The following is a 27,279-nucleotide window of genomic DNA, read 5'->3' as shown; positions in this document are numbered from 1 at the left end:
ATTGCGAAGGGCAGTCGCCCCAGTCTCCTGGGCACTGACTGGTTCCCCGCCCTGGGACTGAGTATATCAGGGCTTAATTCAATCCAAACCTGCCCTGAGATGAGCGAGGCATTATGCAAAGAATTTGCTGGTCTCTTTAATGGAAAACTGGGTTGTTATAAAGGGCCCCCAGTTGACTTCGAATTGGACCCTGGGGTGGCCCCAATCCAACTCAAACCAAGGCGAGTGCCATTTGCACTGCAACCCAAGATCGAAGCAGAGCTGGATAAATTGGTCAAGCAGGGAGTTCTCTCACCCGTGGACTCTGCTAAGTGGGAGACTCCAATCGTCAAGCCCCTTAAAGCAAATGGGGAAGTCAGGATCTGTGCAGATTACAAATGTACTATCAATAAGGCACTCAGGGGAAACTCATACCCCATTCCAGTCGTATCACATCTGTTGGCTAAACTGGCTGGGGGCAAGGTGTTCGCCAAAATTGACCTGGCACAAGCTTACCAACAGCTGCCAGTAACCCCACAATCAGCGGAAGCACAGACTATCGTCACACATAAAGGGGCGTTCAGAGTTAACAGATTACAATTTGGAGTTTGTGTGGCCCCAGGGATTTTTCAAGGGCTCATGGAACGCCTGTTAAGAGGTCTGCCGGGGGTCTTGCCATTTTTTGATGACGTTTTGATTGCTGGAAAAGACCCACAGGAACTGGTTGCGCGTGTCCGTGCAGTGTTGCTCAAGTTCAAGGAGGTGGGGTTGCAACTGAAAAAGGAAAAATGCAGTTTTGGGGTGCCAACTGTGGATTTCTTGGGGTTTAAAATTTAGTTGTTGTGACGTGGGGTTTGTGATTTCAGCTCTCTTGACATAATATGCTGGAGACAGTTCTGTAGTAACACTTCTTTATTAAAGCAAACAAGACTGAGAACTGAGGAGGGGAGAGCTACATTTATAGGGACAGGGAACTAGCTAGAAAGGATACATTTTGGAGGGAACAATATCAGGCAATCACAGTCCTGCCTTTTGGAGGAAACCAATAAGACAGAGGATCCAAATACAGCAGCTTAAATGAACCAATAGTAACTGTACCCTCTGGAACCAAAAGGCAGTTACTTTACTCTAATGCAAATACAGACAATAATAATACAGATATAAAATCCTTTGACTCAATACACAACAGGGACCACGAGGGTTAACTAATCGAACCCCCTGCAATGCCTAAGGTGGGGCTCGAACTCAGGACACTGAGATGAAGAGTCTTATGCTCTACCAACTGAGATATCTTGGGGGAAGGGCCATAGCTCTGCAGTAAACCACCTGCTTTTCATGCAGAAAGTCTCAGGTTCCACCCCAGCATCTCCCAGGAGGGTAGGGAACATCCCTTGTCTGAAATCCTGGAGAGCCACTGCTTGTCAATTTCGACAATACTGAGCAAGGTGGCCCAGTATATGGCCGCTTCCTGGGTTGGAAATTCAAGCGAGGTTCACTGAAACAGGTGGGCTATTGTTACAAGTCCTGGTCAGAAAGCAAAAAGGCAACATGTGCGCACCCCACCCCCCTCCACAACTGAGAGGGATGGTTATCAAAGGAGACATCAGCAACCTCTGCAGTTAACAAGGCTTCCCAGACCAGACTAGCCCTCCTGCCAGTGTGCCGGTTTACTGGCTTTCAGGGATGTTTTAGTGGATTTCCTGTTACTCGCGGCAACATTTGGACTAGATGACTTTGGAAATTCCTTCTGATTCTATGCTTCTGTACACACCGCAGACCAGCCAGGAAGAGATGGGGCTCTGGGGCTGACCTGGCGACAGAGGTGGCTGCCATGTGAGCACTCAAGGCAGCGCTGATACAGTTCATAGCAAAGGACTGGTTCTGGCACTGCCTCCAGGAAGATGAGCAGAGCTTCGGCCACCGAGTGGTCACTGCCAGCTATTGACAGCCTGGCAAGGGAAGTGTTCTGTCCTGTTACCTGCAGCCTGCCTCTTTCCCAGGCTGGTCCAAAGCAAGAAGCTTGGTCCTTATACATCTGGGCCCACCTTGCAAGTTCCCCCTTTTGGCACAAGGTGGACCTTGAACCCGCAGCCCTGAGATTAAGAGTGTCACGCTCTACCAGCTGAGCCATCCCACTGTAATTATCCCACACCTCCCCTCTTGACGAAGCTGCCTGCAAAGCTGATATGCCAAGGAAATGCCCTTCTGCAGGCATGGTTTCAATCCAAACAACAAATACTCGTGGTCAACTCCAAAAGTGCAGTCAAGAAAACCTGCCTGCCAAAGAAGAATTGAACGCACCCTTGAAGCTCCTTTGCAGCCATGTCTTTACCTGTCTCCACACCTGACACCACGTATGATGCTAGATGTGGGGCCTGCGGGCCTGTCAAGATTCCCCACCTCTGCTTTATCTAGCCAGGCTGATGTTTTCAAATGGGGGTTAAAGCTGTGAAGCTGTTTGGATGCATGACTGGACTTGACTGTGGGCATTTCATTGTGCTGTGTCCCAGAGCCTTAAGGATGGGGTGGCCTAGGAACCTAAGCCACCAGGTATATAAAAGTCAGGTCCACTCCAGCCAAGAGTGAAAGAAAACCACCAAGCAGCCCTGCTCCCCAACAATGCCCCCCAAAGAGGATACGGATCGTCTCGGGAATGCTGGTGTCCAGCCACTCAGTTATCTCCTGCAGCTCGTCCTGCGTGCCCGGGGTCTGGAAGAGGTCCTCCTGAAGCAGAGTATCACCCATGCGTTCGGAAGGGATGAGGTACATCCTGGATAGCATGAAGAACAATCCAGCCCTGGGGTGCATAATATGAGGTCGAGGAATGCCACAATGGAGAGAAGCCCATCACCAAGAGAGCTGGCACAAGGGCTGAGAATTGTATCCCGCCTGCTTTCCACAGTAGCATTCCTACTACCCTTCTCCTGATTTGGGGCAATGGGAGAGTGAAATCATTCCCCGCTTCTTCTAGTGGCGAGTCTCAGAGAGCCGCTTTGCTAGGGAGAGACAGACAATGGTTGGGAACACTTGGGTTCTTCTGAGCCGCTCTAAGGAAGACCGTATGCTGGATGTCCCACCTGCTGCCGCTCCACCAAGGTGCCACTATACTCACAGCAGGAGCTTGTAAGAGCGAGTCGGTAGCTAAGATATAAATCAATGGTGGCGTTTGGAACCTGCACACCCCAAAACTGGTACTGGATTCCAGCCCACACCCATCCTTTCAATGGTACCGTCCCCCTCAGCTCACCTGGTGGCAGGCATTCTTGAAGAGGTGGTCCACCAAAAGCCAGATCTCCTTGGCCGCTCAGTGGAGTCATCACCATCCTGGGGTACGATATCCAGAAACTGCTTCTCCTGGAGGTCCAGTGACAAGCGGGGCTGGCATGAGAGCCTGACAGAATGTGTGCCTGTATGCATTCTTTCCTTGCTCCAGCTGGGTGGACAAGTCTTGCCCTCTGAGGCCACAACTAGGGCTGGGCGATAGCTGGCTTTCAACACGGTGATATATCACTAGCTAAACATTGCAATACACCAATATATCGCAATGTCTGAAATAAGATGGAGCTATGTAGAGGCATTGGCTGCCTTCACGGTTTCCCCCGCATTGTGATTTTTGCTGCCCCCTGCAGGAGGGCAGGGGAAAGCTGAACCGGCAGAGTCCACAGGGGCTGCAGGAATCTAGAGAAGCATTGTCTGGCTTCACAGTTTCCCCCCACATGGTGTTTTTTGCATAGTACACACACACATCATGATTCGCAATATATTGCCAGGTCAGAAATTATGAAACCAGTCTCACTATCTAGACTTCAAGCTGAGTTGAAAATATATCGCCTGGCCCTAGCCACAGCAAGCATCTCAAGTGGGGAAACAAAAAACAAATTGCTCGCACCCCAAATCCAAGCTCCCCCTCCCCCTATTAATATGCAGCTCGTAATCCTCCCACTCCGGATGTGCAGTTCACCCAAAAGCTTACTGAATATGCAGCTGTGGACATGAGGTTTGGCTAACATTTTATTTAAATTGTTGGGTGAAGGGCAGGAAATAAGTAACAAAAACAGCAACAGAACATGGATGGGTCTTCATAGGTTGATGGGCTGCAGCCCCAGCCAGCATGATGAGATGATGGGGTCACATGTTCACCACCCCTTGTCTAGAGCACGTTGCAGAGACAGTGGTAGAAACTGAGCAACAGCTGGAGCCCCAGCCCACGACTTTGTCTGGGCAATGCAGCACACAGCAGCTGGTGAACCATGCCTCCGGCCTCCTTCCCATCTTCCTCTCCAGAAATGTTCAGGGTGGTTAGTTCTATCTCAAGTTACCACATTCAAGAGAAAGAGAAAGAGAGGAGGGGGGAGCAAGAGAGCTTTAGGAGCACAGCAGTGGCAAGCAGCCCATCACTAAAAGGAGTTGGCAAGGATGGAGAATTTGATCCCCTCATCCCCAGGGCAGCTGTTGATTAGGACCCAGTTCATCCCCCCTCCCCCCCCGCCAATACTCCCCGCCCCTGGAGAGAGAGAGAGAGAGAGAGAGAGAGAGAGAGAGAGAGAGAGAGAGAGATTATTGGTGTGGGGAATGACACATACTGTATCAGAGTCTTAGTGCAAGAGTAGCTGGTGCATGCTAAAGAACACAGGAGCCTTGCTGGGTTAGATCAGCATTTTGTCATAGCTGTCAACTTACAGATTTGAAAATAAGGGACCAGCAGTCTTGAAAATAAGGGACCAGCAGACAAAATAAGGGACCTGCAGCCTCACCTGTTCCAGGCACTCCAGTCTTCCTGTCCTCCTGCAGTCTGGTCAAACTCACGCTGGCAGCTTCGAGAACACTATCCAACCAACTTTGTAACCAGAGGTTCAACTGAATAGAATCTGAATCACATGCACCACAAGGCCTATGCAGCCGCAACTTAAGATGGCTCCCCGGCCTGGCTTTGCACTGCAAAGTTTGCAGCAGCACGTGCAACAAAATGGCGTCCAGCATTCAAAAAACCCCTCAGCTTGCATTAACTAGCCACACACAAGGCATGCAAGCTCCACCCCCCAGTCGTTCTTAGACTTCTTATTGGGTGAGCAACACAGCCAAGCAACACAGTTGGAGCCTCCCTCCTCCCTGGCCGGCAGGGAGGGAGGGAGAGGAGCTGCTTCCTTTGAAATTTAAGGGACATCATTTAAGGGACATTTAAAGGACATCCATCAATAAGGGACAGCAGCGGGACATGGCGCTGGAATAAGGGACTGTCCCTTCAAATAAGGGACACTTGACAGCTATGCATTTTGTTCCCACAATGGCCAACCACATGCCCTTGGGAGTCCATAGGGACACGGGGACAATAGCACTCTGTCCATAATGTTCCCCAGAAACTGGTAATCAAAAGCATGTGGTTTGTGATAATAGCGGCAAGAAAATAGCCCTGACCGGTAGCCACTGATAAACATATCCTCCATGATTCTAAATGTCTACAGCTGTCCAAATTGACAGTCACCACTGTCTCCTTGTGGCTATGATAATACACCCAAGTAGATCTGATTTTGAGAGGAGTGACATTTCCCTGAGCCACCCCAAAGCAGCCACTACCGCTTCCCAAATGCCAGTGCTCAGGTGGTAAGAGTAAGCTAGAGTGGCATAGCCTGTGCAGCAGTGGCTGAGCACAGAGACAAGGAGAAAACTGGCTCTTGGGGCCAGAGGGGGCTGGCGCCTGCATCATGAGACTGGGCTTTCTGCCTCCCGTGCTGCCAATCGCAAGCGGACCCAGAGTCAAGCAGCGCAAAATCAGTTACAAGCAGTGATGGCAAATTCTGGTTTCGTCTCCGTTCTCCTCTGCCGACTTCTACAAGGGCCACGTTGAGACTAGGGAAGAGACCAAAGCAGAGAGCTAGAGCCACCACCTGGACTGGATTTGAGTCAGAAGGCAGGCAGGTGCGGGTTGCCTGAGAGGAAAGTCAGGTTGGTGGGGTAGTGCCTGGTTTGCCCTAAGGGACCAGCTGCCACTGCATGGAGCAGCTGCTGATCGCTGACAAGGGCAACTCCATTTACGTGCCTTCGAGGCACATGCACACTGCCGCAAAGCTGGAAGGGGCACTTGAAGGGGCAAAAATGTCCCCCCCCCCAAGAGCACCAAAGCGGCAAAGCGGCATGGAAACAGCATCTCGACTCCCTCCCAGGAGCTTTGGCACCGACCTCTCAGGCCTGCGGAGAGTTGGAGCAAGGAGTTTTGCAGGGAGGCTGCTGGTTTTCAAAAGGCCTTTCAAAAGGGTTTCCGGAAGTTTAGAGGGTGTTTGCAGGCTTTTCCAATGCTGTCCCCAATATACGCAATTTCATTTAAACGCACGGTACCTCGGAACGCAACCCCCGTGTAAACGGGGCGTTGCCTGTACCTGATTTGAGCCCGCTACAAGAACATCTAGAGGATAGCAAACCAGCTGTTACCTTTTCTAGGAAGCTGTCTTCTCCCTGAGATCAGAGGAGGAAGGCAAGAGCAAAAGACAACCCAGGGTGTTAATGGCACAGGCCCTGAGAAGAGAAAGAAACAGCCCGTTGGCTGAACCGTATCTGGGCAGATGGCAGGGAAATGCACACGGTTCAGTGGCCCTGCGAAAGGGCAGGTGGGAGGACCAGAACCTGGGATGACTCAGTCAAGGCAAACAAAGGGCATGAACAGCACACAGGAAGCGGATGCACAGCTACAGAAGCTGAATGCAGCGGAGGACCCCCAGCCCCCACATTTCTGAGTGGAAGAGCAGCTGTTTTTCAAGCAGGCAAGCAGAGTGGGAAGGCTAGACATCCAGCACATGAACCTGCCAGGTAAATCAACCCCTTTCCCTACCAGGTCAATAAGTCTGGTGACAGGAACTTCACCAAGCGGCTGCCTCACCCAGCACAAGGCTTCCAAGGAGGTCCCGAAGCAGCTTGGTAGGTAGCTCCCACTGATGGTGAGGAAATAGTCCTTGCCACGGTCAAGGTGAAGGACAAAGGTAGCCTCAATCTTCTCTTCCTTGCTGACGTACACCTCCAGGGAAATGTCCCCCGTCTCACCTAAAACGGGAGGAGGTCAGGTAGATACACTCTTTGGCACAGCCAAGTTGGCTTGTCTGTAAATTAAAAGTGAAGACAGTGAAGAATTGAACAGAAGGACACCATGCGAGCCTGCTGGATCAGGCCAATGGCCCATCTAGTACAGCATCCTGTTCTCACAGGTGTATGGGGGAAACCTTAACTTCAAGAATTAGGAAAAGAAGCGACTCAGTTCCCACCCCCACCCCACTTTCCTCTCTAGTCCTCCAAAGCAGCAGCTGCACAGAAGATGGTGACAGGATACTGGGGGGTGAGAGAAAGTGATCCTAACAAAAGAATATAAAAAGGGAAAGGATTTTTGCGCCCCCAATGTAACTTTCTTTTTTAGTTTACATTTCATTGAGTTTTTAAAAGTTTGGCTAGTTCTATATGATCCCCAAGATATTTTTGTGCCTCCACAACATAAAAATACGCTTCTTTTTTTTAAAAAAGTAATTTTGGGACGGACTGCTCTCACTGGTTCCCTGCGATGCCAAAAGGTGTTTTGGGACCCTCCAGCATTGTTTGGCTTCAATTCATTTGTGTGTGTGTGTTTGTTTAAAGCTGGTCACACACACTTTTACACTTTGGGCTCAGCTGCTTTGACGTGTGGCCCTTGGAGGCTTGAGCATGGGGCAATGCAGCCCACAAATGTTAAGCCTCCCCTGCTCTACCAAACTCCCAAGGTTTGAGGGAGGAGGGTTGGGAAGAGGAGGAGAAAAGGAAGGCCTTCCCTAGATGACCCTTGCGGTCCCTTTCCAACTCTACAGTTCTCTGATTCCAGAGAGAGACGCGCTGGGCTCCAAGTATCCCTCGCAGGGCTCAGCGCGAAGCCATGGCTTCCAATACTGGCTGTCACTGAGCTTGGGGTTAAAGGAGAAGTGGAGGGTGACCTGCCCGTTGTTTGTGATCTGGAACTTCTCCTTCTGCAGCTGCCGGAACTTCACATTCTCAAGCGGAAACTGCAGAGCAAAAGGGGGGGGGGGAGGAAAGAGAGTGCTTGCCTTCAGCAGAGGCAAGGAAACGTGCTCCAGGGGGAAGTTTGTCCTTGGCCCCGGGCTCTCATTTAGGGGACTGCACATGCAACAGGTCCACGTGGGGCTCTCCAGATCTTGCTGCACTTGCCACTGGCCATGTTGGCTGGGGATGATGGGAGTTGTAGTCCAGCATCTGGAGGGCACCACGCTGGCTACCCCTGGAGTCTTTGCCTGCGAGGAGGAGGAAGAGGCTGCCGCTCAGTGGAAGGGCATCTGCCTTGCATGCAAAGGTCCCAGGTTCTATCCCCAGCATCTCCAGGTAGGACTGGGAGAGATCCCCCGGAAATCAAGACTGAGCTAGATGGGCCAAGGGCTTCTTTCCCCCCTGGTCTTTTTGCAGCAAACCCTCTTTAAGGGGTTGGAGAGGATCCTATTCGTCTTTACCTCCCTCCAGGGAGGGAAGGAATTCGTTCTCCATCCTGTCCATCAACTGAACAATACCCTCCACAACCTTCACCTATGGGGGGGGGCAGAGCACATTTGTTGGGGCTATGGACTAAAGGGGGGGCATGAGTTAAGAGCAGAAAGGCCTGACGCACCCCCCTGTTCCCAGCCCTGAAAGAGGCAAGTACTGTAACTCTGTGACTTCCAGAGCCAATGGGCTGAAGCCAAATGCTCCAAGCCAAGTACCACAGAAGCTCCATTGGATGAATGGAGCCAACGGTTAAGGTATACAGTTCAGCCCATGTGGTCTGCCATGCCTGCAGGAGCAGCGTGTACTCAGAAGAGTGGGGAATGGAAGCCTAGGGATTTAACAGAGCCAAAACCTGCCCACTCCTTGCACCGGAAGTCCTTGGCCAAGGAGGAGCTCTGTGGAAAGGGGCCTGGTTGTTGGTCAGGGCCTGCCCAGATTCGAGGAGGTGCCACATGGCAGGCAACTAAAAACCCTGAATAGACGATAGCCCTGGCCAGGGCAGGGGTTACCCCTGTGAGGAAGAGGGAGCTCCTTTTCAATTCCATGTGGCTTCGGTAGCTGAGCTGATTCACGCTGCCTCCTCTCCAGAGGATTGGCTCACACCATGCTGGCACACGGCACTTCCCACTGCAAGGAGACAGTTGGACTGGCTGAGGCAACACACAAGGCTCACGCAGTCAAACTTTGGCTCCACACACGGCCTGTGATCTTGACCACGGTCAGGAGCTGGAGATGATGGGGCTTGGGAGTCCAACTTCTGAAGGGGCGGACCTTGCAGGTGTGCAGGCATGTTGCCTCATGGAGAGAGTTGTCAGGAAATCAAAAGCTGCCTTCTACCAGGTCAAAATGAATTTCTGACCTCCCCCAGTTTGGATTCCTACATTGCAGGGGGTTGGACTAGATGACCCTCGTGATCCCTTCCAACCCCACAATTCATTAATTAAGTCTACTCTGGCTGGCAGCAGCTCTCTGTGGCCCAATCCTTTTTCAGGTGGAGGTGCCATAGAGTTTCAACTTGAGACTCTGCATACAAAGCATATGGCACACCACCAAATGATGATCCTTCCCCAAAGCAAGGGGCCCCGTTATTCTTGTTCAGACACTATTTTTTCAGTGATCCAAAAGACCCTTTCTGGCACCTGAAATGCTGCCCAAAGGAGCCTGCCGTTTTCCGGCTTCGTCACTACATGTTCCGCCTGTCCTTTTGATTTCCCCATTACCACAGCAAGAGCAATGAAACTAGCAGGCCTAGGTGGCTTCTGACAGTTGTCAAGAACCACAAGAATATGCCAAATCCTGGATGCAGATAGGTAGCCGTGTTGGTCTGCCATAGTCAAAACAAAAAAAATTTTCCCTTCCAGTAGCACCTTAAAGACCAACTAAGTTAGTTCTTGGTATGAGCTTTCGTGTGCATGCATGTGTATCTGAAGAAGTGTGCATGCACACGAAAGCTCATACCAAGAACTAACTTAGTTGGTCTTTAAGGTGCTACTGGAAGGAAAAAATTTTTTTGTTAAATCCTGGATGGTGAGGCTCAATGGCTACTAGCCATAATGGCCACCGAACATACTCCACCAAGAGAAGCAGTATGGCTTGGAGGAGGGGAGCGTGCTGTTGCATCTCATTGGCCAATGTGAGAACAGGATGCTGGGCCAGATGGACCAATGGCCTGATCCAGCAGGGCTGCTCTCATGTTCTTATGCCCTGGCAGACTCATCTTGAGAGAGCACCAAGTCTCATTCCCAGACTTCCTTGACACAAACAGGATTCTCTGCTTATACACGCCATGAAACAGAGGATGCTGGTTATCAGGACAAATGTGGGGGAAAGGCTGCTTGTGGAAAAGGAGCCAAAACATTTCCAGAGACTTTGAGCAGGGATGGCTTGAGGAAGACAAGATCTCACAGCCTTGCATTTCACAACTCGCCTAGCAGCCTTTGGCAACCCGGAATTCCATGCAAGCAAAGTGAGCAGGTGAAGGAGAGCTGGATCTCTCTCTTCCTCCGTGGCTTGGTGTCCATTCTGGCTGCAGAGGAAAGGAAGTCCGCCCAGCCCTCAACTCTAGCCCTCCTCCAACAGCTTGCTTAGCAGAAAGCCATTTGTTACTAGCCTGCTGAGGAGGATGGAAAGGCAGGACACTACTAGCATCTCAGCAGACTAGGAAAAACAAACAAGCCTTGCAGAAGAATGATTGAGAGGACTTACTTACAAAGGCTCAACTATCAAGCAGGATCTGTTTTAGAGTCGAATTTGTATGTCGGGATGAACTTGATCTCTCCCTCTGTGAAATCAGCAAAAGCTGTCTTTTGGGTACGCTGAATGTTTAAAGGTAAAGGTACCCCTGCCCGTACGGGCCAGTCGTGTCCGACTCTAGGGTTGTGTGCCCATCTCACTTAAGAGGCCGGGGGCCAGCGCTGTCCGGAGACACTTCCGGGTCATGTGGCCAGCATGACTAAGCTGTTTCTGGTGAACCAGAGCAGCGCACAGAAACGCCGTTTACCTTCCCGCCGGAGCGGTACCTATTTATCTACTTGCACTTTAGGGGTGCTTTCGAAATGCTAGGTGGGCAGGAGCTGGGACCGAAGACGGGAGCTCACCCCACCGCGGGGATTCGAACCGTCGACCATGCGATCGGCAAGCCCTAGGCGCTGAGGTTTTACCCAAAGAAATCGCTTATCAGCAGAGAAGCAAAAGACCCCCTGTTGCCTGACAATGGAGTCTATTAACAGCCACTGTTGTGCTGGAAGACCAAGGTGAAGTACTAGTAGGTTAAAGTTAAAGGTAAAGGGACCCCTGACCATTAGGTCCAGTCGGCGTACAGCTTCCGGGTCATGTGGCCAGCATGACTAAGCCGCTTCTGGTGAACCAGAACAGCACACAGAAACAGCGTTTACCTTCCCGCCGGAGCGGTACCTATTGATCTACTTGCACTTGGACGTGCTTTCTGTTGGGATACTGCCAGGGAGACAAAGTCCATCTGAACCCCCAAGCCGGCTACCGGACGATCCATCGACCTCCCGTAGACAGGCAGTATCAGCAAATAGCGACACGAAGCCTCAGAAATAGATTGCCACATTCTTAGGCTGGTGCACACTCTATCAGCAGAATTCACACAGCGAAAGATGCACAGCAGGAGAGCATTTTTCCAAGTTTATGCAGCGTTGATCAGAACAAAGAAAACATGACCGCCTGCATCGGTATGCTTAGGCAACAAGAAGGAAGCGAAAGCAACTGACAACATAAATATCCTGTGAACAGGAAATACGCAGACTCTGTGACTCACAAAGCCTGCTCCCTTTTAAGGTGGAACGGAAATATCCTAACACTTTCGAACTGCTAGGTTGGCAGGAGCTGGGACCGAGCAGGAGCTGGGAGCTCACCCCATCACGGGGATTCAAACTGCCGACCTTCTGATGGGTAAGCCCTAGGCTCTGTGGTTTAACCCACAGCGCCACCCGCGTCCCTACTAGTAGGTTAGCCAAGTGCAAAAAAAGGGGTATACCTGCTGAAATCCTATCTTATACCCAATTATTAAAGGTACAGGATGCTTGTGCATTTTTGCCCCATGTCATCTTAAATTACTTTGCTGCATCACACGGCAGGAAAATCCTCTAACTCAGGAGCAGCAGACACGTGGCCCTCACAATGCTGCAGAACTACAATTCCCATCATCCCTGATTACTGGCCATGATGGCTGGAGCCAACAGGAACTGCAGCTCGGTAACATCTGGCAGACCACAGGTTAGCCATACCTACAATAGACAATGTTATATGTACCAATAATCCATACAAACTGTTAACAACCACCAGAATACACCCCCGACACTAGGAGCAACTGCAAAACCATCCTTTTGCATCCTACGTTGGCTCCCAGGACGTTTCTGAGCACAATTCTCAGTGTTGGCGCCAACCTTTAAAGCCCTAAATGGCCTCAGCCCTGAAAGAGTGCCTCCATCCCCATTGTTCAGCCCAGGCATCAGGGTCCAGCACCGAGGGCCTTCTGGCGGTCTCCTCACTGTGAGAAGCGAAGTTACAGGGAACCAGGCAGAGGGCCTTCTGAGTAGTGGCACCTGCCCTGTGGGACACCCTCCCGTCAGATGTCAAGGAGATAAGTAACTATACAGCCTTTAGGGAAGTTTTTAATGTTTTATGATGGTTTTGCATATGTTGGAAGTCTGAGGCTGCCCCCCCTTCCCTTCCTTGCAGCATCCTCCTCAAAGGGCTAAGGCATGACTACGCTCACAGAGTTGAAATCCACCGTAAGGTGCAGCAATCAGGCCTCTGTTTCAACACAAAATACCAATGATCCTTATGCCAAGTGGGAGAAAGGTCGTCAACATGATGAACACACAAACCTTGGAGAGAAAAATGTAAAACAAAAAGCATCAGCAATTTAATTGGACTTAATGGAAGTCTCTGCTGATAAGAACATGTGAGCAACGCAGATTTTCCAGACAGATGCAAAACCTAGAGCAGGAAACCTTAGACCTTTAGATATTGCTGGACAGCAGCTATGCTGGGGCTGATGGGAGTCCAACAACATCTGGAGCGTGTGCTGAGCTAGGAAAGCCCTCTAACTGGGAAATTGCAGAGCAGTCCTACTTATTCCAAGGCAACCCTCCAACTTAATTGGGACTTGCTTCTAATTCAGGTTGCACAAACCTGCAACCTTAAAAAGCATTTGTAGAAGTCACAGTCATCCTATGTTCTTTGCTCCTAACTGTCTGAAAGTGGTTTCTCTAGCCTAGGCTGGGGTATCCCAGACAAAGGAAATAAACAGGGCAATATCCTAAACCACCACATATAACACAAAGATGTCTCTCACCTGGTCGTAGGTCAGAAGTCTCTGAAGCTCATTTTTAGTGATCAGATGACAATGCTGGAAAAAAGCAAAGAAACCACAGCTACAGGCTAGCTCACGGGGTCGGGGGTCGGGGGGCAGCCTGCTGCCACTTCCTGCAATATGTAGTAAGACTGATAACTAGGATTGGGCAGTATGATCATATTAGGCTAGTGCTCTGTGAACTAGACTGGCTCTTGAACTGCTTCCAGGCCCAATTTAGAGCATCCCATTTGGCCTTTCAAGTGTTTCAAGGTTTGGGAAAAGGGTACCAGAAGAAGGCCCACTTATTTTTGCACTGCCTCTCCACTGACTAGAATCCCTTTCCCAGGGAACTCCTGCTCTTTCAAGCATGGCAGGGCCTTTTCAGTCATGGCACCCGACCTTTCAGAATAATCTCCCAAAGAGGTTCACCTGGCCCCTGCTTTGATGTCCTTTCAGCAAAGTCTTTTAGAATTTCCCCTGGTTCTTTATTTCATGGGCAGGGCGCTTGTGGCCCTCCAAACCCTGCTGTAGTACACAGGAACATAGGAAGCTACCTTATACTGAGGCAGACCATTGACCCATCAAGCTCAGGACTGACTACATGGACTGGCAGCAGCTTTCAGGCAGAGATCATGCCCAGCCCGATCTGCACACACTGGTGACTGAGCCTGGAACCTTCTCCATGCAAAATGGCCGCTCTGCTTTCGCGTTACTGCCCTTAACAAACTGCAACTCCCACCCCGATCACTGGAGAAGTTGCCCACATTTGCTATAATCTAATCTAATACATCTCTGCCACTCGGTTTATGTTGCTCTCTACTGGCTGCTCTAGTAGAAACCTTAGTGGTGCAGCTGCAGCAGCAGGGATCGCCGACACTGCACCCTCCTGGTGTTGCTGAAGTGGAACTCTCATGAGCCCCAGTCAGCAAGGCCAATTCTTAGCAATTATGGGAATTTTGGTCTATCAACATTTGGAGAGCACTATGCTGCCTGCCATAAAGAAGGCTGATCACCGAAGAAATGATGTTTTTGAATTCTGGTGCCGAAGGAGACTCTTGAGAGTCCCATGGACTGCAAGAAGATCAAACCTATCCATTCTGAAGGAAATCAGCCCTGAGTGCTCACTGGAAGGACAGATCCTGAAGCTGAGGCTCCAATACTTTGGCTACCTCATGAGAAGAGAAGACTCCCTGGAAAAGACTCTGATGTTGGGAAAGATGGAGGGCACAAGGAGAAGGGGACGACAGAGGACGAGATGGTTGGACCGTGTTCTCGAAGCTACCAGCATGAGTTTGACCAAACTGCGGGAGGCAGTGGAAGACAGGAGGGCCTGGCGTGCTCTGGTCCAGGGGGTCACGAAGAGGCAGACACTGTCAGTATATGAAAACATCGAAGCAGCACACAGCTAGCTTGTTGACATCACATGATGCTGCTATCTGTGGGAAAGAATTTCCCAGGAACTTCACAGGCTGGATAAGTCTTTGTGAAGAGTGTAATTTGAAACCTTCCGACTGCGCATGTTCAGGAAGTTTGTCAGACTTGCTAGAAGAACTGAACTGAAAGGACGTGTTTTTCTTTAGTGCTGTAATGTCAGAAATAAACATCATGTAAATAGATTTCTGACTTATCTTCTTTCCCCTGCGGAAGCAGGAGGGAGGGGTTGTGCATTTTACCCATGCTTGGGAAAATGTCGCCTATCAAAATCTCCCTGGTCTGTCTGAGATATCAGCCAGAGGAGGTTACCGGTAAGCAAGCTCCGAGGACAGTGAGAGGGGCCAGCCTCTATGGAGGGGGCTTGCAAACCGACAAGTGGTAGCAGAGCCCGATGGTTGCAACAACAAGACAGCTGAGCACCAGGTGGGAGACGTTTTTTTTTGCTGATAAGCAGCGATCCACGGACCTCTGCGACGCTGATTTATGGCTGGATGCTGAACGCGAATTGGAAAACTTCTTCGGTTCCCTGAGAAAAAAGCTCCTGTTTTGGATAAAACAGCGCAGAGAAGCCACATACTTCGCATTCCAGAGCTGATAAGAAGTTCTGTTGCTATGCGACAAGACATGAGTACTTTTTGAGCAAAATTTATGGGCTAGTTAACTTTAAAAAGCAAAGAGAGAAAAGAAGCTTCAGAAGCGAAAGCAAGGCTGGATTTTTCAGCGACGCTTGTTGTAAACAAACTGTTGGAAAGGGGACTTTCCAAGCAGAGCGCAGCTTGCTGATTGCTGTTGGATTGCAGCAAAGGCTTGTTGTTTACAGATTCTCTTGGAAGGGGATTTCCAAGCAGCTGGGCTGACTGCCAAGTGCAAGCAGCTTGTAAACAGCCCAATAGACTATTGGATTTTCCAGCTTGCTGCTAGAAAGCTGCAGTTTGGGATTAAAGATGGCTCTGTTCTCTCAGAAACTGAATAGCCAAAACTGGCTAGAATGGTCATTTGCAATGGAATTCTTGCTTGTGGGAGAGCAATTATGGGACTTAGTCCAGACCCCACAGCCTGTTGCTGTACAAGCACAGGGGAAGAAGGCTGCAATTCAAAGTGAATTGAAACAGCGTGTGTTAAGAATTTTGGCGGAAAATGTGGACGCTTATCTTGAGCCAGTCCTAAAGGGTGCAGAAGAACCAAGGGTCGCTTGGGAGTCACTCCGCAAAGCTTGTGAAGCTGAGGTGGGAAGCAAGGACCGAGAATTGGTTGCACCAAAGGGGGAGAGCCAAGATGAAGCTAGCCAAATTCTTGAGAGCTCATCGAAAGCTGGGAGGAGCTTTGAGCCACAACAAGGAAGTGAAGGAACTGTTGCTGCTGTTGCTGTTGCTGATCCTGTTTTTGCTGCAATGGCTGTTGCTGATGGGGAGAGTGAAGCTCAGAAATCAAGCACCCCCACTACTATTGCTACAGAGGAGAAAGCTGTAGCTCAGAACGCTGTTCGTCAGGAGACACCACATCAGGAGAAAGGAGCTAGAGGGAGCTCTGTAAAGCCTGAGGCTTCAAGCAAAGGTTGTACCCAGTCCCAGGCAAAACCAGATATGGCTTTGATGTCCCTAAAAGCCACATCATCCGTGGAGAACTCATTTATTGTAGACACAGGAGCGACGCAAGACATGGCATCACGCCGGGAACTGTTTTCTACGTTTGAGAAGCAACGCTTCACTGTGAAACTGGCCAATGGTCAGGAAATGGAAGCAACCGGGATCGGAACTGTGTATCTAGAAAGCCTGAACTTGACTATAAACAATGTTTATTTTGTTCCTGATTTAAAGTACAATTTGCTGAGTGTTTCTCAAATAACTAAGAAGAAACTGGTGTTATCCTATGATGAGGAAAGCTGCAAAATCTACAAAGATGGAGAGCTGTATCTTTCTGCCAGAGATCTGTCAGAGATCTGTATCTGTTAACTTTTGATAAAAATGATTTTAAAATGTGCACAGCATGTGAATCTAAAATGCTTTCTCTTGCAGGTATCTCGAAAGAAGACATGAGAGGAAAGGCAACAAAGATTAACAAAGTTTTTCAGCGAGTGTATGCTGATGTAATTGGTCCTTTAGCACCTTCTAGAGGCAATGCAAAATACTATCTTATATTTGTTGATCATTTTTCTCAATTTGTATGGATTTACATTTTGCAGAATCCCAGAGAAACCTTAGAAAGGTTTAAGGAGTTTTGTGATAAGGTTAAGAGTGTTCATGATGATAATATTGATTTTCTTTTCACAGATGAGAAGCCAATTTTTCTTTCACAGGATTTCCAGGATTTCCTCGAGAAGCAAAGGATAGAGCACAAGGTTGCTGTTTCAGAGGCTGCATGGAACAAAACTGTCTGTGTAAAAGTGAACAAGGAGTTGCAAAATGGCATGAAGGCACAATTGCTGAGTTCACACTTGCCACATGAGTTTTGGGCTGAATCTTTATCATGTTTTTGTTACACTTGGGTGAGAAAGGTTTTGAAAGGTATGGAATGTTCTCCTTTTGAGAAGCTGTTCCACAGAAAACCTTCTGTCACACATTTTAGGGTTTTTGGATCTCAAATCAGGACTGAAACTCCAGATGGGGTGAAGAATGCCAGAGGCATTTTTGTGGGTTATGAAAAGGGTCTCTACAGAGTAATTTTGTCTGAATCTGGTCAGGTGATTCTCACAAAATTTCTAGAAAGTGCTCCTGGACAGGAGAGAGTAATTTTTCACACATTTCCCACTGCTGATGATTCAGATGATGAATTTGATTATTCTGATTATAGTGGTACTGAAAGTGACACAGAAAGCTCAGAGAGTTCTGTTGACACAGTTATTGAGAAAGGTTCACACACAAAAGCTAGATCTTCACAGGTTAAGGATGAACCACTGTTTACTATTGGAACTGGTTCTCCAAAAGGTCCTGAGACTGAACCAGTCAGCAAGGAGGATCAGCACCTCATACGCAGGTCTGAGAGAATCACAAAGGGCGTACCACCCAAGAGGTATTCTCAAGAGTTTGCTAGTTCAGCTGTTGCATGTATTACTATTGTTGACAACTCAAGCCAGGTTAAGGGTATGTCTGAGTCGCAGACAAAGACACAACAGGGAGTTGCTATAATATAATAATAATAATAATAATAATAATAATAATAATAATAATAATAATAATTTATTATTTATACCCCGCCCATCTGGCTGGGCCTCCCCAGCCACTCTGGGCGGCTTCCATAAAAACCAAAAATACAGTAAAATATCACACGTTAAAAACTTCCCTGAACAGGGCTGCCTTAAGATGTCTTCTGAATGTCAGGTAGTTGTTTATCGCTTTGACATCTGCTGGAAGGGCGTTCCACAGGGCGGGCGCCACTACCGAGAAGGTTCCCTGTAGCCTCACTTCTCACAATGAGGGAACCGCCAGAAGGCCCTCGGCGCTGGACCTCAGCGTCCGGGCAGAATGATGGGGGTGGAGACGCTCCTTCAGGTATACTTGACTGAGGCCGTTTAGGGCTTTAAAGGTCAGCACCAACACTTTGAATTGTGCTCGGAAACGTACTGGGAGCCAATGTAGGTCTTTCAAGACCAGTGTTATATGGTCTCGGCGGCCGCCCCCAGTCACCAGTCTAGCTGCCGCATTCTGGATTAGTTGTAGTTTCCGAGTCACCTTCAAAGGTAGCCCCACGTAGAGTGCATTGCAGTAGTCCAAGCGGGAGATAACCAGAGCATGCACCACTCTGGCGAGACAGTCCGCAGGCAGATAGGGTCTCAGCCTACGTACCAGATGGAGCTGGTAAACAGCTGCCCTGGACACAGATTTGACCTGTGCCTCCATGGACAGCTGTGAGTCCAAAATGACTCCCAGGCTGCGCACCTGGTCCTTCAGGGGCACAATTACCCCATTCAGGACCAGGGAATCCTCCACACCTGCCCGCCTCCTGTCCCCCAAAAACAGTACTTCTGTCTTGTCAGGATTCAACCTCAATCTGTTAGCCGCCATCCATCTTCCAACCGCCTCCAGACACTCACACAGGACCTTCACCGCCCTCACTGGTTCTGATTTAAAAGAGAGGTAGAGCTGGGTATCATCCGCATACTGATGAACACCCAGCCCAAACCTCCTGATGATCTCTCCCAGTGGCTGCATGTAAATGTTGAAAAGCATGGGGGAGAGGACAGAACCCTGAGGCACCCCACAAGTGAGAGCCCAGGGGTCTGAACACTCATCCCCCACCACCACTTTCTGAACACAGCCCAGGAGGAAGGAGCGGAACCACTGTATGACAGTGCCTCCAGCTCCCAACCCCTGAAGACGGTCCAGAAGGATGTTATGGTCGATGGTATCAAACGCCGCTGAGAGATCCAGCAGAACTAGGAAACAGCTCTCACCTTTGTCCCTAGCCCGGCGGAGATCATCAACCAGTGCGACCAAGGCAGTTTCAGTCCCATGATGAGGCCTGAATCCTGACTGGAAGGGATCCAAATGGTCCGCTTCTTCCAGGCGTGCCTGGAGTTGTTCGGCAACCGCTCGCTCAATCACCTTGCCCAAGAATGGGAGATTTGAGACTGGGCGATAGTTGGCCATCGTGGCCGCATCTAAAGATGGTTTTTTAAGAAGCGGTTTAATAACCGCCTCTTTCAGCGGATCTGGGAAGGCTCCCTCACGGAGGGAAGCATTCACCACCCCACGAAGCCCATCGTCCAGTCCTTCCCAGCTAGCTTTTATAAGCCAGGATGGGCAAGGATCCAGGAGACAGGTGGTTGGTTTCACTTGGTAGGCTCGACGTTGAGCTCTAACCTGTGTCCGGTCAGATTCGGAATGAGTTATCCGCCACCGGCGCTCTAGCCGTCTCAACGATTGTTTCATTGCCCTCAGATCCGTGGAAAACCACGGGGATGTCCGGGCTCCATGCAATCGGAGAGGGCGCTTCGGAGCCAAACAGTCAATAGCCCTGGTTAACTCCACATTCCAGCGGGCCACCAGGGAATCAGCTGAGAGGCCATCAACATGGGATAAAGCATCCCCTACCACTCTCTGGAAACCATTTGGATCCATTAAGTGGCGGGGGCGGACCATCCGAATTGGTCCCACCTCCCTGCAGATGGGATGGGTCGCAGAGAAGTCCAGTTGCACCAGGAAGTGATCTGACCATGGCACTTCTTTCGTTTCGCTTTTACTTAGTGTCAGATCACCAACATCCATAGAGGTAAACACCAGGTCCAAGGCATGTCCGCGGCTATGGGTTGGGCCAGACTTATTCAGGGACAGCCCCATGGAGGCCATGCTTTCCACGAAGTCCCGAGCGGCCCCTTGCTAAGCGTAACACAACATTTCCTAGCCAAGGTAATGCAGAAGCACTCATTCCTTGGAAGTCAGACAACCAGAGAGTTACATTGGTGAAACCAGTGGCAGGTAGTTCAAAGGGTGGAACTGAAACAACAGGGGATTGTTACATGTATAACAACTGTTTGTTTTCTTCTCTGGATCAAGCTTTGTCCGCAGCTAACGATGATTCATATGGGGGAGGATGTCAGTATATGAAAACATCAAAGCAGCAAACAGCTAGCTTGTTGACATCACATGATGCTGCTATCTGTGGGAAAGAATTTCCCAGGAACTTCACAGGCTGGATAAGTCTTTGTGAAGAGTGTAATTTGAAACCTTCCGACTGCGCATGTTCAGGAAGTTTGTCAGACTTGCTAGAAGAACTGAACTGAAAGGACGTGTTTTTCTTTAGTGCTGTAATGTCAGAAATAAACATCATGTAAATAGATTTCTGACTTATCTTCTTTCCCCTGCGGAAGCAGGAGGGAGGGGTTGTGCATTTTACCCATGCTTGGGAAAATGTCGCCTATCAAAATCTCCCTGGTCTGTCTGAGATATCAGCCAGAGGAGGTTACCGGTAAGCAAGCTCCGAGGACAGTGAGAGGGGCCAGCCTCTGTGGAGGGGGCTTGCAAGCCAACAGACACGACTAAATGACTAAACAACAACAAATGCTGCCTACCCTGAGCTACACACAGGCAGGAAAGTTACAGAAACATGACTCAATTTGCTTCTCCAGATAGCGGAGACCAACAAGTTACATCAGCCAAGGCTCTCTCCCTCCAAGCCCTCGAAACGCACACGTGTTTCATGATTGTCAGCTGCGGCAGACCCTGGTCAGGGGGCAGGAAGCTCATCTGGGCACAGATATCCTTGTAATCCTGGTTTCGGCACCTGAAGTCTTCCATGTGGGCAGCAAGGTGGGAATTGACCATGCAGAAGCTGGTATTGTTGCAGACAAGCCTCACGGCCACACACCCCTTGTTACCCTGCAGGGGCGGAGCAAAGATGGCTGTTAGTGAGCAAGCAGGAAAGAGGGGGGAACTGGTTGGCAGATAGACAGACAGAAAGATCGACGTCGGGAATTCCGCTGTCAGGGTCTACTCCCCATCTTCCCCATGATGCCTGTGCCCACTGTCTCCCTCATCGCTTCCTTGATGCGGCTGAGCTGGTCCTTCCTGACAAAGATGAGCAACATTATTCCGACTAGACGCACCAGCTGCACCTAGAAGATGCAAGGTACTGGGATGTCTACCAGCTCTGTTCATTGCTTGCTGTCCTGGGCCGGCTGGATGCAGATAGGAGTGGCAGGGGGCCCCAACTGGGGATCCCCCAAGGGAAGAAGGCTCAGAGCCAGGGACTGGTGGGGGGTCGTCCGAGGGAGAAGAGGGAGCAGACTGTGAGCAAGAGGAGGTGTTGGAAACTGAAGAGGCAGGGGGGCAGGGAGATTCTGTGGCAAACAGCAGCCCAGAATCCGAGGCAGAAGTGGAGGCTGGAGGCGGGGGTCAAGAGGCAGAGATCAGGCAGGCTGCTGCAGAAGCCAGGGGGTCTCCCCATCCTGCTGCGATCAGCTCCCCTCCCTGCTGGTCTCCCAGAAGACAGAGAAATTAAGAGGAGGGAGCAAAGACAGGCAAGGTGTCAGAGTCTCAGGTTGCTTGGGAAGGACCAGGGGGAGGAGGAGACTTCAGAGAGTGGTGGGAGGGTAGCAACCTTCAGCCTTCACAACTACCTCACTGGGGAAGACCTGTTGGGAAAGGTTTCTGTGATCACGAGGCCTGCACGGTTTGGGTTTCTTTGAATAAAGAATGTTGGCTTCTTTTGAATAAAACACCACTGACACCAGGTGTTTTTTCTTGCTGACCTCCTCCTCCTCCTCCTCCTCCTCCTCCTCCTCCTCCTCACTCCAGCTCCTGACAGCTGTCTGGCTGCTGAAGAAATGGGTGGGGTTGGACTTACTTTCTTGTACTTGGATTTGGAACGCAAAGCCTTTTCCACAGCTGTCAGCCACTCTTGCTCCTTTGTAGAGTCCAAGTAGAAGAAAGCCTCTGCGCTCAGGTCCAGCTCCTGGAACCGAATGCCAAAGTGCCAAAGAGAAGGATGTGGAACTGCAGGAATAGGACTCCAATTGGAACAGATGTGCTGGTTAAATATGCAAAGACAACAGGAGTGTGCAAGGGCAGGTGTCAGCGCTGCCCAAGGTCCCAGCTCACACAAGACCAACGCTGCTTCTTCCTCAAGTTAAAAAGTCTTTATTGAAGTTCAGTTTCATTTCCAGACGCGCAGCGCGCAACGTTACGTCTATGCATCAGACCGTAGAAGTCCCATCTGAATCTCCTCCCCCCTGACACCAGCTTAAGATTCTAGCCTTACTCCACCTCTTCCTCTGTTCCTTCTTTCTCTGGGTCCTTCTGCTAGTCGGAGTCTCAGCCCTCCTAGATTCTTCTGACGCTGATTCTGCCGACTCTTCTGCCCCCCTCTTTCGGGCTTTAGGACCTGGCTCCCAATCCGGGTTTTCTGCTGTCCCGCGCTCCTCCACATTTGAACTTGGCGCGCGCGCGCAGCCTCCCACTTTCCTTCTGACCGTTACACTTGTGTCACTGCTCCCCCTTTCGGGGAGGCTAGCTGGACCTGGCCTTCCCTCCGTTTCCCCACTCCCCGATGGAGGAGAAGCTGGTCCTGACTCACGTGACTCTTCCCCCCCACTGTGCTCTGGTGGGGGAACTGGCCCTACTCCTCCGCTACTCCTTTGGGACTCCCCTCTGGTTGCTTGTTTATGGATCGTCCCCCCTGGGACTCGCCTCGCCCTTACCATAGGCGCCCCCTCCTGGGAATCTTCTGATTCGCTGGAGAAGCTCATGGAATCTCTCGGTCCACTGTCATATTCCCCTACGCTCCCCTCTGATTCCTCTCCTCCGCTCTCTATTTGCTCTCTCCCCTGCTCTTCTGCTCCTGAGCCTCTGACATCCATCCCCCCCTCGAAGCCCCCCCTTCCCCCCTCCCCCTCTTCGGGTGTGGGTTCCAGGTGCTCCAGCGCTGGGGGTGTGAGTGCTGGCTTCCGTTCTCTCCCCCTGGTGTGCAACCGGCCAGCGGGATCAGGCCCCCCCACGATGGGTTCGTCGACGTCGACTTCCTCTGCTTCCATTTCTCTGCTGTCGTGCTCAAAACCAAGATCCTCCCCCCACACGTCCATGTCCACCTCTCCACCCGGTCCCTCGGGTGAGGCTGTGTGCAAGGGCCCCCTCAGCAGTTCCCTGCTCCACCCCACTTCTGGTTGAGTGTCCCACCAATAGGAGCGGTCCGTGGCAAACCCCGAGAGCGACCCCTCCGGGGAGCTCATCCCCGGCGTCGGCTCCTCATCTGAGGAGAAACCCTGGAACGTGCTGGCTGACAGTGTGGGTGTGAAAAGCCAGTCGTCGAAATACTCCACCGGCATGGGTCTGTGTGGGAAGATCGAATGGAACTCGTCTTTGAGGTAGTGCTCCTCCACGGCGTAGCACGGCACCCACTCGTTGGCGCTGGCCGGAGTACCCTCCCTGGCGAGGAGATATTCAACTCCCTCTTCCCCCCATCTGGAGTCCAAAATCTGCGTGACCTCGTTGAGTGGCGTCGCCCTCTGTGGTCCCTCCCCTGTTGGCGATGGGCTACGTGGGGCTGGTGTGGTCCCTGGCGCCTGAAACCTGTGGGGTGCCTTGTAAGGCGTGAGCACTGACCTGTGAAAGACTGGGTGCATTCTGGAGCCCTCCGGGAGTGTCAACCGGTAGGCCACTGGATTGATTTGTGCCGCGACCTGGTAAGGTCCCAGCTGCTTGTGTCCTAGCTTCTTCTTAGCTAGCGTTCTGGCCGGCACTGCCTGGGCTGCTAACCAGACCCAGTCCCCTACCTGTATGTCTTCCCCAACCCTCCTGTGCCTGTCTGCCTGCATCTTGTAGGCGTGTTTCGCGAGTTCCAAGTGCCTTCGGAGTTGCTCATGGACCTCCTGTAACTCTGCGGCAAAGTGCTCTGCCCCCCGTGGCTCCCCCTCTGCCTCGGTCTCCAACCCCGGGAAGGTTCTGGGGTGGCACCCATTGTTGGCGAAGAACGGTGTCACCCCTGTAGACCCGTGCTTCGTGTTGTTGTAGGCAAACTCGGCTAGCGGTAGGTAGTCCACCCAGGTCGAGGGCTGTTGATTGGCGTAGCATCGCAGGTACTGCTGCATGATGGCGTTGACCCTCTCCGCTTGTCCGTTGGTCTGCGGGTGTCGTGCCGACGCTAAGTTGATCTTGACGTTCAGGATGCCCAGCAGCTTCTGCCAGAAGTTCGAGATGAATTGGCGGCCCCGGTCGGACAGGATGGACCGCGGCAGGCCGTGAGCTTTGAATACGTGGTCTATGAACAGCTTGGCGGTCTGTTCCGCTGTGGCCACCTTCGCGCACGGAATGAAATGCGCCATCTTGGTGAAGAGGTCTACGACCACAAGTACCGCTGTTTTGCCGCGCGAACTGGGCAGATCTGTAACAAAGTCCAGGGCCACTTTCTCCCATGGTTTGAGCGGCGTCTGCAGCGGTTCCAGCAGACCCGCCGGCTTCCTGTGTACTGGCTTGGCCCTTTGGCAGGTGTCACACCTGGAAACGTAATCCGCAACCTCTCCCCGCACCTTGGGCCACCAAAAGTCCCTGGTGACTAATTCCGCCGTCTTGTCCTTGCCGAAGTGCCCAGCGCTGGGCGCGTCGTGCAGCTGCTGCAAGACTCTCGCGCGAAGGTCGTCTCCCGGTACGTAGAGAGCCCCTTTGCGGAGGAGTAGTCCGTCGCGTATCTGGAACTCGTCGTCCCTCGCTGTGCCGTTGCGCACCTCCTCCATCTTGGATTGCGCAAACGAATCTGCCTGTAGCGCGCGACGGACTGCGTCCAGGTCCACTGCGGCTGAAGCGCACGCCCACACCTCTGGTGCGAAAATGTGTTTGGCCGCTGCCGGTGCCGCTTCCTCGAGATACTGCGGCTTCCTGGATAGCGCATCCGCCATGACGTTGTTGTCTCCCGGGATGTATTCTATCCGGAAATCGAAATCTGCAAAGAACTCCGCCCAGCGGATGTGTCTCTGGGTTGTGTATATCTTTTCCTTCTACTTCCAAATTTGTAATAGTATTTAATTTTTGTCTTTTTTTCAGTTGCCAAGCTAGTAGTTTCCCACATTTGTTCGCTGATTCAAATGTCTTCTGTCTCATTTGTTTCATTTTCCATCCTATTTCCTGGTTCATTAATTCCATATATTGTACCTGAAGTAACTTTATTTCTTTCAAGATCTCCTGTGACTTTGGCTTTACTCTCTGTTTTTTCTCTCCTTCTTTTATTTTCTCCAGAATTTTATCCTTTTTCTCATTTCGGCTTCTTTTCTTTATTGCATTCTGTTGAATCAGGAACCCTCTCATCACGGCTTTACTGGCATCCCAGATTACTCTTTTTTCCACATTAGTAGTCATGTTTATTTCAAAATAATCTCTCAAAGCTTTTTGGGCCTTTTTATACACTTCTTCATCTCTAAGTAAAGTGTCATTCATCCCCCATCTAAAGGAGCCGGGTGTCGTTTGCTTCATCTCCAACTTTACTGCATTATGGTCTGAGCAAGTTTTAGGGCAGATTTCCACTTTTTTTATCTTTGGAGCCATTCCTCTAGTGATCCAAATTTGGTCAATTCTAGTCCAGGTCATTTTAGCTTCAGAGAAGAAAGTTCCCTCTCTCCCTAGGGGGTTCTTAGTTCTCCAAATGTCAATCAAGTCCATGTTGTCGGTCAATTCAAAAAAAGTTTTTGGTAATCTACCATCTTTGGTGATTACCTGTCTTTGTGCCTTGTCCATATTTGTAGAGACAACTCCATTCATATCTCCCATTAAGATTATGTTGTAGTCCATATAATCCAGAAGAACTTCATGCAACTTCTTAAAAAATTCAGATTTCCCCTCGTTTGGTGCATACACCCCTACAATCAGAAATTTCTCTCCTTGAAGTTGGATTTCAATAGCCAGATATCTTCCTTGTTCATCTTTAAAAATTTGTTTCGGTGAAAGTTTCTCCTTTGCATATATCACAACTCCTCTTTTTTTTACCTTATCAGATGAAATAAATTCTTGTCCCAATCTCTTATTAATAAGCATCTTCCTGTGTAACCTCATTACATGTGTTTCCTGTAGACAGATCAAATCCAATTGTTCTTTTCTTAATATATGGAAAACACTTTTTCTCTTTCGAGGGGAATTTAGTCCATTACAATTCCAGCTTAGAAGTTGCAGAGCCATCGTGAATTACTTACTCCTCCCACCAACTGCACCAAGTTGTTCTTCTTCTGTCGGTGGTGTATCTTTCCCCAATTCAGAGAGTCCAAATGATAAGTTTGCTATATCTCCAATTCCCTCTGCTGCAGTTGGCTCCTCTCCAGCTACCCCCTTCTGTAAATCGTCCTCGTGGTCGTTGAAAAATTTGTCTTTATCCTCCACTGTCCTTATTCTTATTTTTCTTCCTTTAAATTTGAAAGATAGGCCTTGGGGATATTCCCATCTAAAGAGAATTCTGTTTCTTTTCAATAAGCCCACAAGATCTCTGTAATGGGCCCTAACATCCAGGATCAGTTTAGGTATGTCCCTGAAAATCTCCACCGTAGAATCTTCAATTTCCAAGGTTCTTTGATACTGTAGATTCAAAATTTTATCTCTTTCTTCTTTTGTTCTTAAAGCGATCAGACAATCCCTTGCTCTATTCTTTCTTTGTCTTCTGCCAATCCTAAATGCACTCACTATCTTGAATTCTCCTTTCTCCAGATCTTTTTGCCAGAAATCTGTAAATTCCTTTGTAAGGTAGTCCACCAAGTTGTCCTTCTCCTTTTCCGGCACTGCCCTGAGTCTTAAGTTCCTCTCTTTCCCCTGCAATTCGATCATAGACAAGGTCAAGCCGTGGTCCTCAAGTTTTTTACATACCGGTGGTATCTTCTCTTGAACAGCAGTTGCAATCTCCTTCGCTTCTTCGGCTAATTTCTGAGTCGAGGCCGATTCCTCCACTAACTTGTCAATAGACTGTGTATTAGAATTCACCTTCTTTCCCAATTCAATTAAACTTGTAGTGTTCAAGTCAATTTTTGCTGAGGCCTCAGCTACTTGTTTATTTGTCTCTGCAACCTGTTTGGCTAGGTTTTCCAGAGATGCATTAATTTTAGTAAGTACCTGAGCCAATGGGTCTTGTGATGACAT

At 50.0% G+C, this 27,279-nt stretch overlaps 1 pseudogene; it reads right to left on the bottom strand.

Moving 5' to 3' along the window:
• Nucleotides 1-27,279, bottom strand: LOC128406102 (inositol polyphosphate 5-phosphatase OCRL-like; annotated as a pseudogene).

This window comes from Podarcis raffonei, chromosome W, assembly GCF_027172205.1.
Source record: "Podarcis raffonei isolate rPodRaf1 chromosome W, rPodRaf1.pri, whole genome shotgun sequence".
Lineage (NCBI taxonomy): Eukaryota > Metazoa > Chordata > Lepidosauria > Squamata > Lacertidae > Podarcis > Podarcis raffonei.
Note: the sequence above shows the minus strand (reverse complement) of the source record. Positions and strands in the feature narration are given on the sequence as shown.